Source organism: Balaenoptera borealis (assembly GCF_965194805.1).
Source record: "Balaenoptera borealis genome assembly, chromosome: 1".
Classification (NCBI taxonomy): Eukaryota; Metazoa; Chordata; class Mammalia; order Artiodactyla; family Balaenopteridae; genus Balaenoptera; species Balaenoptera borealis.
The window spans coordinates 72,374,552-72,387,396 of record NC_138860.1 but is presented as its reverse complement, the minus strand read 5'-3'; positions in this window follow the sequence as shown (position 1 = coordinate 72,387,396).

Sequence of the window (12,845 nt, the reverse complement as noted above, 5' to 3'; positions counted from 1 at the left end):
GAGAACTGTGTACCTTCTAGATCCTGGTGGGATGTAAAGTGGTAACAGCACTAACGCAAACTGAATTGAGCTGTTGAAAAGGTAAAAATTGAGCTACCATATGATGCGGCAGGTCACCTTTTGGGCCTATAACCTAAGACCACCTGAATCGGAAAGACACAGGCAGGCAAATGAGCACTGCAGCAATATTGAAATAGCCAAGACATGGAAGCAGAAAAAAGGTTCATAAACAGATGAATGGACAAAGAAGAAGTGGTATACGTACCAAATAGAATAGTAGCCTCGGGAAAAAAATGAACAATGCCGTTTTCAGGACTACAGTTGAGCCTAGAAATAATCATATAAGGTTAAGTAACTCAAAAGGGTACGACAAATATCCTAGGATAACATTTATACATGTTATCCTAAGATTGCTACCAATGAACATATTTCCACAGAAAAAGACACTCACAGACTTATGAAATAAACTAATGGTTAGCCAAAATGAAAGGTGGGAGGATGGGTTAACTAGGACTATGGGGTTAACATACATATACTAATGTATGTTAAGTGTATAAAAACATATAACAGATAAACTGTATGAATTATATAATCACCAATACCTTTAAAATATACATTTTGTAATCACATACATGGTAACAGGACCCGAGGATGAACAGACATATGTATGAATCATTGAGCAGATTCTGTACAGCCAGGCAATCAAAACACTAAAATCAAATTTACTCCGATAAGAAATAGAAATTAAATTTAAAAAACAAACATAAGTAAGGAGACATAAACTTCTGGAGGCTTGTCCCAGCACATTCCACTCTAATTTACAACCTCGGAACACTACCTCCAGGAAGACTCTGTTGCCATAGTAACAAGAGTTGAGAACGTAATAATGCTGCCGCCTTGTGGCTGTTTCCCACAACAGCAGCTTTAAACCCAGTGCTAAGGGTTGCTTAATAGTCAAAACGACTGCAGGGGTCTAAATGACACCTGCCCTCAAAAAATGCCCTGGGGTAGGGAATACGCAAGAAAATTCAACACATGAGAAATTTTTCAAAAAGTGAATATGAAGAGGGAAGTTGTACTCACACTTTAACAAAAAAAGGAAAAGAAGAAAAAGGATATGCCTAAAGATCAGCATAAGGAATTATTCGCCACATGCGTATCCAACCTCCAAAAAGGTTTCAGCTCACACCAGTCAAATGGCCATCAGCAAAAAGTCTACAAACTATAAATGCTGAAGGGGTTTTAGAGAAATGTATACCTTCTACCTGCTGCTGGGATGTAAAGTGGTAACAGCACTAACGCAAACTGAATGGAGCTGCTTGAAAAGGTAAAAATTGAGCTACCATATGATGCGGCAGGGCACCTCTTCGGCTTATAACCTAAGACTACCAGAATCGGAAAGACACAGGCAGTCAAATGTGCACTGCAGCAATATGGAAATAGCAAAGACATGGAAGCAAAAAAAATGTCCATAAACAGATGAATGGACAGAGAAGAAGTGGTATATGGACAGAATGCAATAGTAGCCTCGGGGAAAAAATGAACAATGCCGTTTTAAGGACTAGAGTTGAGCCTAGAAATAATCATATAAGGTTAAGTAAGTCAAAAGGGTATGACAAATATCCTATGATATCATTTATACATGTTATCCTAAGATTGCGACCAATGAACATATTTCCACAGAAAAAGACACTCACAGACTTACGAAATAAACTAATTGTTAGCCAAAATGAAAGGTGGGAGGATGGGTAAATTAGGACTATGGGATTAACATACATATACTAATGTATGTTAAGTGTATAAAAACATATAACAGATAAACTGTATGAATTATATAATCACCAATACCTTTAAAATATACATTCTGTAATCACATACATGGTAACAGAATCCGAAGATGAACAGACATATGTAGGAATCATTGAGCAGTTTCTGTACAGCCAGACAATCAAAACACTCTAATCAAATTTACTCCGATAAGAAATAGAAATTTAATTTAAAAAACAAAGCTAAGTAAGGAGACATAAACTTCTGGGGGCTTGTCCCAGCACATTCCACTCTAATTTACAACCTCGGAACACTACCTCCAGGAAGATTCTGTTGCCCTAGTAACAAGAGATGAGAACGTAATAATGCTGCCGCCTTGTGGCTCTTTCCCACAACAGCAGCTTTAAACCCAGTGCTATTGGTTGCTTAATAGTCACATGGACTGCAGGGCTCTAAATGACACCTGCCCTGAAAAATGCCCTGGGGTAGGGAATAGGCAAGAATATTCAACACATGAGAAATTTTTCAAGAAGTCAATAAGAGGAGGGAAGTTGTACTCACTCTTTAAAAAAAAGGAAAAGAAAAAAAAGGACATGCCTAAAGCTCAGTAGAATGAATTATTAGACACATGCAAATTCAAATTCAAAAAGGTTTCAGCTCACACCAGTCGTTTCCATCAGCAAAATGTCTACAAACTATAAATGCTGAAGGGGTTTTAGAGAACTGTGTACCTTCTAGCTGCTGGTGGGATGTAAAGTGGTAACAGCACTAACACAAACTGAATGGAGCTGCTTGAAAAGATAAAAATTGAGCTACCATATGATGCGGCAGGTCAACTTTTGGGCCTATAACCTAAGACCACCTGAATCGGAAAGACACAGGCAGGCAAATGAGCACTGCAGCAATATTGAAATAGCCAAGACATGGAAGCAGAAAAAAGGTTCATAAACAGATGAATGGACAAAGAAGAAGCGGTATACGTACCAAATAGAATAGTAGCCTCGGGAAAAAAATGAACAATGCCGTTTTCAGGACTACAGTTGAGCCTAGAAATAATCATATAATGTTAAGTAACTCAAAAGGGTACGACAAATATCCTATGATAACATTTATACATGTTACCCTAAGATTGCTACCAATGAACATATTTCCACAGAAAAAGACACTCACAGACTTATCAAATAAAGTAATGGTTAGTCAAAATGAAAGGTGGGAGGATGGGTAAATTAGGACATTGGGGTTAACATACATATACTAATGTATGTTAAGTGTATAAAAACATATAACAGATAAACTGTATGAATTATATAATCACCAATACCTTTTCAAATATACATTTTGTAATCACATACATGGTAACAGGACCCGAAGATGAACAGACATATGTATGAATCATTGAGCAGATTCTGTACAGCCAGGCAATCAAAACACTCTAATCAAATTTACTCTGATAAGAAATAGAAATTAAATTTATAAAACAAACATAAGTAAGGAGACATAAACTTCTGGGGGCTTGTCCCAGCACATTCCACTCTAATTTACAACCTCGGATCACTACCTCCAGGAAGACTCTGTTGCTGTAGTAACAAGAGTTGAGAACGTAATAATGCTGCCGCCTTGTGGCTGTTTCCCACAACAGCAGCTTTAAACCCAGTGCTAATAGTTGCTTAATAGTCACAAGGACTGCAGGGCTCTAAATGACACCTGCCCTGAAAAATGCCCTGGGGTAGGGAATAGGCAAGAAAATTCAACACATGAGAAATTTTTCAAGAAGTCAATAAGAGGAGGGAAGTTGTACTCACTCTTTAAAAAAAAAGGAAAAGAAAAAAAAGGACATGCCTAAAGCTCAGTATAAGGAATTATTAGGCACATGCAAATTCAAATTCAACAAGGTTTCAGCTCACACCAGTCATTTCCATCAGCAAAATGTCTATAAACTATAAATGCTGAAGGGGTTTTAGAGAACTGTGTACCTTCTAGCTGCTGGTGGGATGTAAAGTGGTAACAGCACTAACGCAAACTGAATGGAGCTTCTTGAAAAGGTAAAAATTGAGCTACCATATGATGCAGCAGGTCACCCTTTGGGCCTATAACCTAAGACCACCTGAATCGGAAAGACACAGGCAGGCAAATGAGCACTGCAGCAATATTGAAATAGCCAAGACATGGAAGCAGAAAAAAGGTTCATAAACAGATGAATGGACAAAGAAGAAGCGGTATACGTACCAAATAGAATAGTAGCCTCGGGAAAAAAATGAACAATGCCGTTTTCAGGACTACAGTTGAGCCTAGAAATAATCATATAATGTTAAGTAACTCAAAAGGGTACGACAAATATCCTATGATAACATTTATACATGTTACCCTAAGATTGCTACCAATGAACATATTTCCACAGAAAAAGACACTCACAGACTTATCAAATAAAGTAATGGTTAGTCAAAATGAAAGGTGGGAGGATGGGTAAATTAGGACATTGGGGTTAACATACATATACTAATGTATGTTAAGTGTATAAAAACATATAACAGATAAACTGTATGAATTATATAATCACCAATACCTTTTCAAATATACATTTTGTAATCACATACATGGTAACAGGACCCGAAGATGAACAGACATATGTATGAATCATTGAGCAGATTCTGTACAGCCAGGCAATCAAAACACTCTAATCAAATTTACTCTGATAAGAAATAGAAATTAAATTTATAAAACAAACATAAGTAAGGAGACATAAACTTCTGGGGGCTTGTCCCAGCACATTCCACTCTAATTTACAACCTCGGATCACTACCTCCAGGAAGACTCTGTTGCTGTAGTAACAAGAGTTGAGAACGTAATAATGCTGCCGCCTTGTGGCTGTTTCCCACAACAGCAGCTTTAAACCCAGTGCTAATAGTTGCTTAATAGTCACAAGGACTGCAGGGCTCTAAATGACACCTGCCCTGAAAAATGCCCTGGGGTAGGGAATAGGCAAGAAAATTCAACACATGAGAAATTTTTCAAGAAGTCAATAAGAGGAGGGAAGTTGTACTCACTCTTTAAAAAAAAAGGAAAAGAAAAAAAAGGACATGCCTAAAGCTCAGTATAAGGAATTATTAGGCACATGCAAATTCAAATTCAACAAGGTTTCAGCTCACACCAGTCATTTCCATCAGCAAAATGTCTATAAACTATAAATGCTGAAGGGGTTTTAGAGAACTGTGTACCTTCTAGCTGCTGGTGGGATGTAAAGTGGTAACAGCACTAACGCAAACTGAATGGAGCTTCTTGAAAAGGTAAAAATTGAGCTACCATATGATGCAGCAGGTCACCCTTTGGGCCTATAACCTAAGACCACCTGAATCGGAAAGACACAGGCAGGCAAATGAGCACTGCAGCAATATTGAAATAGCCAAGACATGGAAGCAGAAAAAAGGTTCATAAACAGATGAATGGACAAAGAAGTAGTAGTATACGTACCAAATAGAATAGTAGCCTGGGGAAAAAAATGAACAACGCCGTTTTCAGGACTACAGTTGAGCCTAGAAATAATCATATAAGGTTAAGTAACTCAAAAGGGTACGACAAAGATCCTATGATAATATTTATACATGTTATCCTAAGATTGCTACCAATGAACATATTTCCACAGAAAAAGACACTCACAGACTTATGAAATAAACTAATGGTTAGCAAAATGAAAGATGGGAGGATGGATAAATTAGGACTATGGGGTTAACATACATATACTAATGTATGTTAAGTGTATAAAAACATATAACAGATAAACTGTATGAATTATATAATCACCAATACCTTTAAAATATACATTCTGTAATCACATACATGGTAACAGAACCCGAAGATGAACAGACATATGTAGGAATCATTGAGCAGTTTCTGTACAGCCAGACAATCAAAACACTCTAATCAAATTTACTCAGATAAGAAATAGAAATTAAATTTAAAAAACAAACCTAAGTAAGGAGACATAAACTTCTGGGGGCTTGTCCCAGCACATTCCACTCTAATTTACAACCTCGGAACACTACCTCCAGGAAGATTCTGTTGCCCTAGTAACAAGAGATGAGAACGTAATAATGCTGCCGCCTTGTGGCTCTTTCCCACAACAGCAGCTTTAAACCCAGTGCTAATGGTTGCTTAATAGTCACATGGACTGCAGGGCTCTAAATGACACCTGCCCTGAAAAATGCCCTGGGGTAGGGAATAGGCAATAATATTCAACACATGAGAAATTTTTTAAGAAGTCAATAAGAGGAGGGAAGTTGTACTCACTCTTTAAAAAAAAAGGAAAAGAAAAAAAAGGACATGCCTAAAGCTCAGTAGAATGAATTATTAGACACATGCAAATTCAAATTCAAAAAGGTTTCAGCTCACACCAGTCGTTTCCATCAGCAAAATGTCTACAAACTATAAATGCTGAAGGGGTTTTAGAGAACTGTGTACCTTCTAGCTGCTGGTGGGATGTAAAGTGGTAACAGCACTAACACAAACTGAATGGAGCTGCTTGAAAAGATAAAAATTGAGCTACCATATGATGCGGCAGGTCACCTTTTGGGCCTATAACCTAAGACCACCTGAATCGGAAAGACACAGGCAGGCAAATGAGCACTGCAGCAATATTGAAATAGCCAAGACATGGAAGCAGAAAAAAGGTTCATAAACAGATGAATGGACAAAGAAGAAGTGGTATACGTACCAAATAGAATAGTAGCCTCGGGAAAAAAATGAACAATGCCGTTTTCAGGACTACAGTTGAGCCTAGAAATAATCATATAACGTTAAGTAACTCAAAAGGGTACGACAAATATCCTATGAAAACATTTATACATGTTATCCTAAGATTGCTACCAATGAACATATTTCCACAGAAAAAGACACTCACAGACTTATCAAATAAACTAATGGTTAGCCAAAATGAAAGGTGGGAGGATGGGTAAATTAGGACTATGGGGTTAACATACATATACTAATGTATGTTAAGTGTATAAAAACATATAGCAGATAAACTGTATGAATTATATAATCACCAATACCTTTAAAATATACATTTTGTAATCACATACATGGTAACAGGACCCGAAGATGAACAGACATATGTATGAATCATTGAGCAGATTCTGTACAGCCAGGCAATCAAAACACTCTAATCAAATTTACTCTGATAAGAAATAGAAATTAAATTTAAAAAACAAACATAAGTAAGGAGACATAAACTTCTTGGGGCTTGTCCCAGCACATTACACTCTAATTTACAACCTCGGAACACTACCTCCAGGAAGACTCTGTTGCCGTAGTAACAAGAGTTGACAACGTAATAATGCTGCGGCCTTGTGGCTGTTTCCCACAACAGCAGCTTTAAACCCAGTACTAATAGTTGCTTAATAGTCACAAGGACTGCAGGGCTCTAAATGACACCTGCCCTGAAAAATGCCCTGGGGTAGGGAATAGGCAAGAAAATTCAACACATGAGAAATTTTTCAAGAAGTCAATAAGAGGAGGGAAGTTGTACTCACTCTTTAAAAAAAAAGGAAAAGAAAAAAAAGGACATGCCTAAAGCTCAGTATAAGGAATTATTAGACACATGCAAATTTAAATTCAACAAGGTTTCAGCTCACACCAGTCATTTCCATCAGCAAAATGTCTATAAACTATAAATGCTGAAGGGGTTTTAGAGAACTGTGTACCTTCTAGCTGCTGGTGGGATGTAAAGTGGTAACAGCACTAACGCAAACTGAATGGAGCTTCTTGAAAAGGTAAAAATTGAGCTACCATATGATGCAGCAGGTCACCCTTTGGGCCTATAACCTAAGACCACCTGAATCGGAAAGACACAGGCAGGCAAATGAGCACTGCAGCAATATTGAAATAGCCAAGACATGGAAGCAGAAAAAAGGTTCATAAACAGATGAATGGACAAAGAAGAAGTAGTATACGTACCAAATAGAATAGTAGCCTGGGGAAAAAAATGAACAACGCCGTTTTCAGGACTACAGTTGAGCCTAGAAATAATCATATAAGGTTAAGTAACTCAAAAGGGTACGACAAAGATCCTATGATAATATTTATACATGTTATCCTAAGATTGCTACCAATGAACATATTTCCACAGAAAAAGACACTCACAGACTTATGAAATAAACTAATGGTTAGCAAAATGAAAGGTGGGAGGATGGGTAAATTAGGACTATGGGGTTAACATACATATACTAATGTATGTTAAGTGTATAAAAACATATAACAGATAAACTGTATGAATTATATAATCACCAATACCTTTAAAATATACATTTTGTAATCACATACATGGTAACAGGACCCGAGGATGAACAGACATATGTATGAATCATTGAGCAGATTCTGTACAGCCAGGCAATCAAAACACTAAAATCAAATTTACTCCGATAAGAAATAGAAATTAAATTTAAAAAACAAACATAAGTAAGGAGACATAAACTTCTGGAGGCTTGTCCCAGCACATTCCACTCTAATTTACAACCTCGGAACACTACCTCCAGGAAGACTCTGTTGCCATAGTAACAAGAGTTGAGAACGTAATAATGCTGCCGCCTTGTGGCTGTTTCCCACAACAGCAGCTTTAAACCCAGTGCTAAGGGTTGCTTAATAGTCAAAACGACTGCAGGGGTCTAAATGACACCTGCCCTCAAAAAATGCCCTGGGGTAGGGAATACGCAAGAAAATTCAACACATGAGAAATTTTTCAAAAAGTGAATATGAAGAGGGAAGTTGTACTCACACTTTAACAAAAAAAGGAAAAGAAGAAAAAGGATATGCCTAAAGATCAGCATAAGGAATTATTCGCCACATGCGTATCCAACCTCCAAAAAGGTTTCAGCTCACACCAGTCAAATGGCCATCAGCAAAAAGTCTACAAACTATAAATGCTGAAGGGGTTTTAGAGAAATGTATACCTTCTACCTGCTGCTGGGATGTAAAGTGGTAACAGCACTAACGCAAACTGAATGGAGCTGCTTGAAAAGGTAAAAATTGAGCTACCATATGATGCGGCAGGGCACCTCTTCGGCTTATAACCTAAGACTACCAGAATCGGAAAGACACAGGCAGTCAAATGTGCACTGCAGCAATATGGAAATAGCAAAGACATGGAAGCAAAAAAAATGTCCATAAACAGATGAATGGACAGAGAAGAAGTGGTATATGGACAGAATGCAATAGTAGCCTCGGGGAAAAAATGAACAATGCCGTTTTAAGGACTAGAGTTGAGCCTAGAAATAATCATATAAGGTTAAGTAAGTCAAAAGGGTATGACAAATATCCTATGATATCATTTATACATGTTATCCTAAGATTGCGACCAATGAACATATTTCCACAGAAAAAGACACTCACAGACTTACGAAATAAACTAATTGTTAGCCAAAATGAAAGGTGGGAGGATGGGTAAATTAGGACTATGGGATTAACATACATATACTAATGTATGTTAAGTGTATAAAAACATATAACAGATAAACTGTATGAATTATATAATCACCAATACCTTTAAAATATACATTCTGTAATCACATACATGGTAACAGAATCCGAAGATGAACAGACATATGTAGGAATCATTGAGCAGTTTCTGTACAGCCAGACAATCAAAACACTCTAATCAAATTTACTCCGATAAGAAATAGAAATTTAATTTAAAAAACAAAGCTAAGTAAGGAGACATAAACTTCTGGGGGCTTGTCCCAGCACATTCCACTCTAATTTACAACCTCGGAACACTACCTCCAGGAAGATTCTGTTGCCCTAGTAACAAGAGATGAGAACGTAATAATGCTGCCGCCTTGTGGCTCTTTCCCACAACAGCAGCTTTAAACCCAGTGCTATTGGTTGCTTAATAGTCACATGGACTGCAGGGCTCTAAATGACACCTGCCCTGAAAAATGCCCTGGGGTAGGGAATAGGCAAGAATATTCAACACATGAGAAATTTTTCAAGAAGTCAATAAGAGGAGGGAAGTTGTACTCACTCTTTAAAAAAAAGGAAAAGAAAAAAAAGGACATGCCTAAAGCTCAGTAGAATGAATTATTAGACACATGCAAATTCAAATTCAAAAAGGTTTCAGCTCACACCAGTCGTTTCCATCAGCAAAATGTCTACAAACTATAAATGCTGAAGGGGTTTTAGAGAACTGTGTACCTTCTAGCTGCTGGTGGGATGTAAAGTGGTAACAGCACTAACACAAACTGAATGGAGCTGCTTGAAAAGATAAAAATTGAGCTACCATATGATGCGGCAGGTCAACTTTTGGGCCTATAACCTAAGACCACCTGAATCGGAAAGACACAGGCAGGCAAATGAGCACTGCAGCAATATTGAAATAGCCAAGACATGGAAGCAGAAAAAAGGTTCATAAACAGATGAATGGACAAAGAAGAAGCGGTATACGTACCAAATAGAATAGTAGCCTCGGGAAAAAAATGAACAATGCCGTTTTCAGGACTACAGTTGAGCCTAGAAATAATCATATAATGTTAAGTAACTCAAAAGGGTACGACAAATATCCTATGATAACATTTATACATGTTACCCTAAGATTGCTACCAATGAACATATTTCCACAGAAAAAGACACTCACAGACTTATCAAATAAAGTAATGGTTAGTCAAAATGAAAGGTGGGAGGATGGGTAAATTAGGACATTGGGGTTAACATACATATACTAATGTATGTTAAGTGTATAAAAACATATAACAGATAAACTGTATGAATTATATAATCACCAATACCTTTTCAAATATACATTTTGTAATCACATACATGGTAACAGGACCCGAAGATGAACAGACATATGTATGAATCATTGAGCAGATTCTGTACAGCCAGGCAATCAAAACACTCTAATCAAATTTACTCTGATAAGAAATAGAAATTAAATTTATAAAACAAACATAAGTAAGGAGACATAAACTTCTGGGGGCTTGTCCCAGCACATTCCACTCTAATTTACAACCTCGGATCACTACCTCCAGGAAGACTCTGTTGCTGTAGTAACAAGAGTTGAGAACGTAATAATGCTGCCGCCTTGTGGCTGTTTCCCACAACAGCAGCTTTAAACCCAGTGCTAATAGTTGCTTAATAGTCACAAGGACTGCAGGGCTCTAAATGACACCTGCCCTGAAAAATGCCCTGGGGTAGGGAATAGGCAAGAAAATTCAACACATGAGAAATTTTTCAAGAAGTCAATAAGAGGAGGGAAGTTGTACTCACTCTTTAAAAAAAAAGGAAAAGAAAAAAAAGGACATGCCTAAAGCTCAGTATAAGGAATTATTAGGCACATGCAAATTCAAATTCAACAAGGTTTCAGCTCACACCAGTCATTTCCATCAGCAAAATGTCTATAAACTATAAATGCTGAAGGGGTTTTAGAGAACTGTGTACCTTCTAGCTGCTGGTGGGATGTAAAGTGGTAACAGCACTAACGCAAACTGAATGGAGCTTCTTGAAAAGGTAAAAATTTAGCTACCATATGATGCAGCAGGTCACCCTTTGGGCCTATAACCTAAGACCACCTGAATCGGAAAGACACAGGCAGGCAAATGAGCACTGCAGCAATATTGAAATAGCCAAGACATGGAAGCAGAAAAAAGGTTCATAAACAGATGAATGGACAAAGAAGTAGTAGTATACGTACCAAATAGAATAGTAGCCTGGGGAAAAAAATGAACAACGCCGTTTTCAGGACTACAGTTGAGCCTAGAAATAATCATATAAGGTTAAGTAACTCAAAAGGGTACGACAAAGATCCTATGATAATATTTATACATGTTATCCTAAGATTGCTACCAATGAACATATTTCCACAGAAAAAGACACTCACAGACTTATGAAATAAACTAATGGTTAGCAAAATGAAAGATGGGAGGATGGATAAATTAGGACTATGGGGTTAACATACATATACTAATGTATGTTAAGTGTATAAAAACATATAACAGATAAACTGTATGAATTATATAATCACCAATACCTTTAAAATATACATTCTGTAATCACATACATGGTAACAGAACCCGAAGATGAACAGACATATGTAGGAATCATTGAGCAGTTTCTGTACAGCCAGACAATCAAAACACTCTAATCAAATTTACTCCGATAAGAAATAGAAATTAAATTTAAAAAACAAACCTAAGTAAGGAGACATAAACTTCTGGGGGCTTGTCCCAGCACATTCCACTCTAATTTACAACCTCGGAACACTACCTCCAGGAAGATTCTGTTGCCCTAGTAACAAGAGATGAGAACGTAATAATGCTGCCGCCTTGTGGCTCTTTCCCACAACAGCAGCTTTAAACCCAGTGCTAATGGTTGCTTAATAGTCACATGGACTGCAGGGCTCTAAATGACACCTGCCCTGAAAAATGCCCTGGGGTAGGGAATAGGCAATAATATTCAACACATGAGAAATTTTTTAAGAAGTCAATAAGAGGAGGGAAGTTGTACTCACTCTTTAAAAAAAAAGGAAAAGAAAAAAAAGGACATGCCTAAAGCTCAGTAGAATGAATTATTAGACACATGCAAATTCAAATTCAAAAAGGTTTCAGCTCACACCAGTCGTTTCCATCAGCAAAATGTCTACAAACTATAAATGCTGAAGGGGTTTTAGAGAACTGTGTACCTTCTAGCTGCTGGTGGGATGTAAAGTGGTAACAGCACTAACACAAACTGAATGGAGCTGCTTGAAAAGATAAAAATTGAGCTACCATATGATGCGGCAGGTCACCTTTTGGGCCTATAACCTAAGACCACCTGAATCGGAAAGACACAGGCAGGCAAATGAGCACTGCAGCAATATTGAAATAGCCAAGACATGGAAGCAGAAAAAAGGTTCATAAACAGATGAATGGACAAAGAAGAAGTGGTATACGTACCAAATAGAATAGTAGCCTCGGGAAAAAAATGAACAATGCCGTTTTCAGGACTACAGTTGAGCCTAGAAATAATCATATAACGTTAAGTAACTCAAAAGGGTACGACAAATATCCTATGAAAACATTTATACATGTTATCCTAAGATTGCTACCAATGAACAT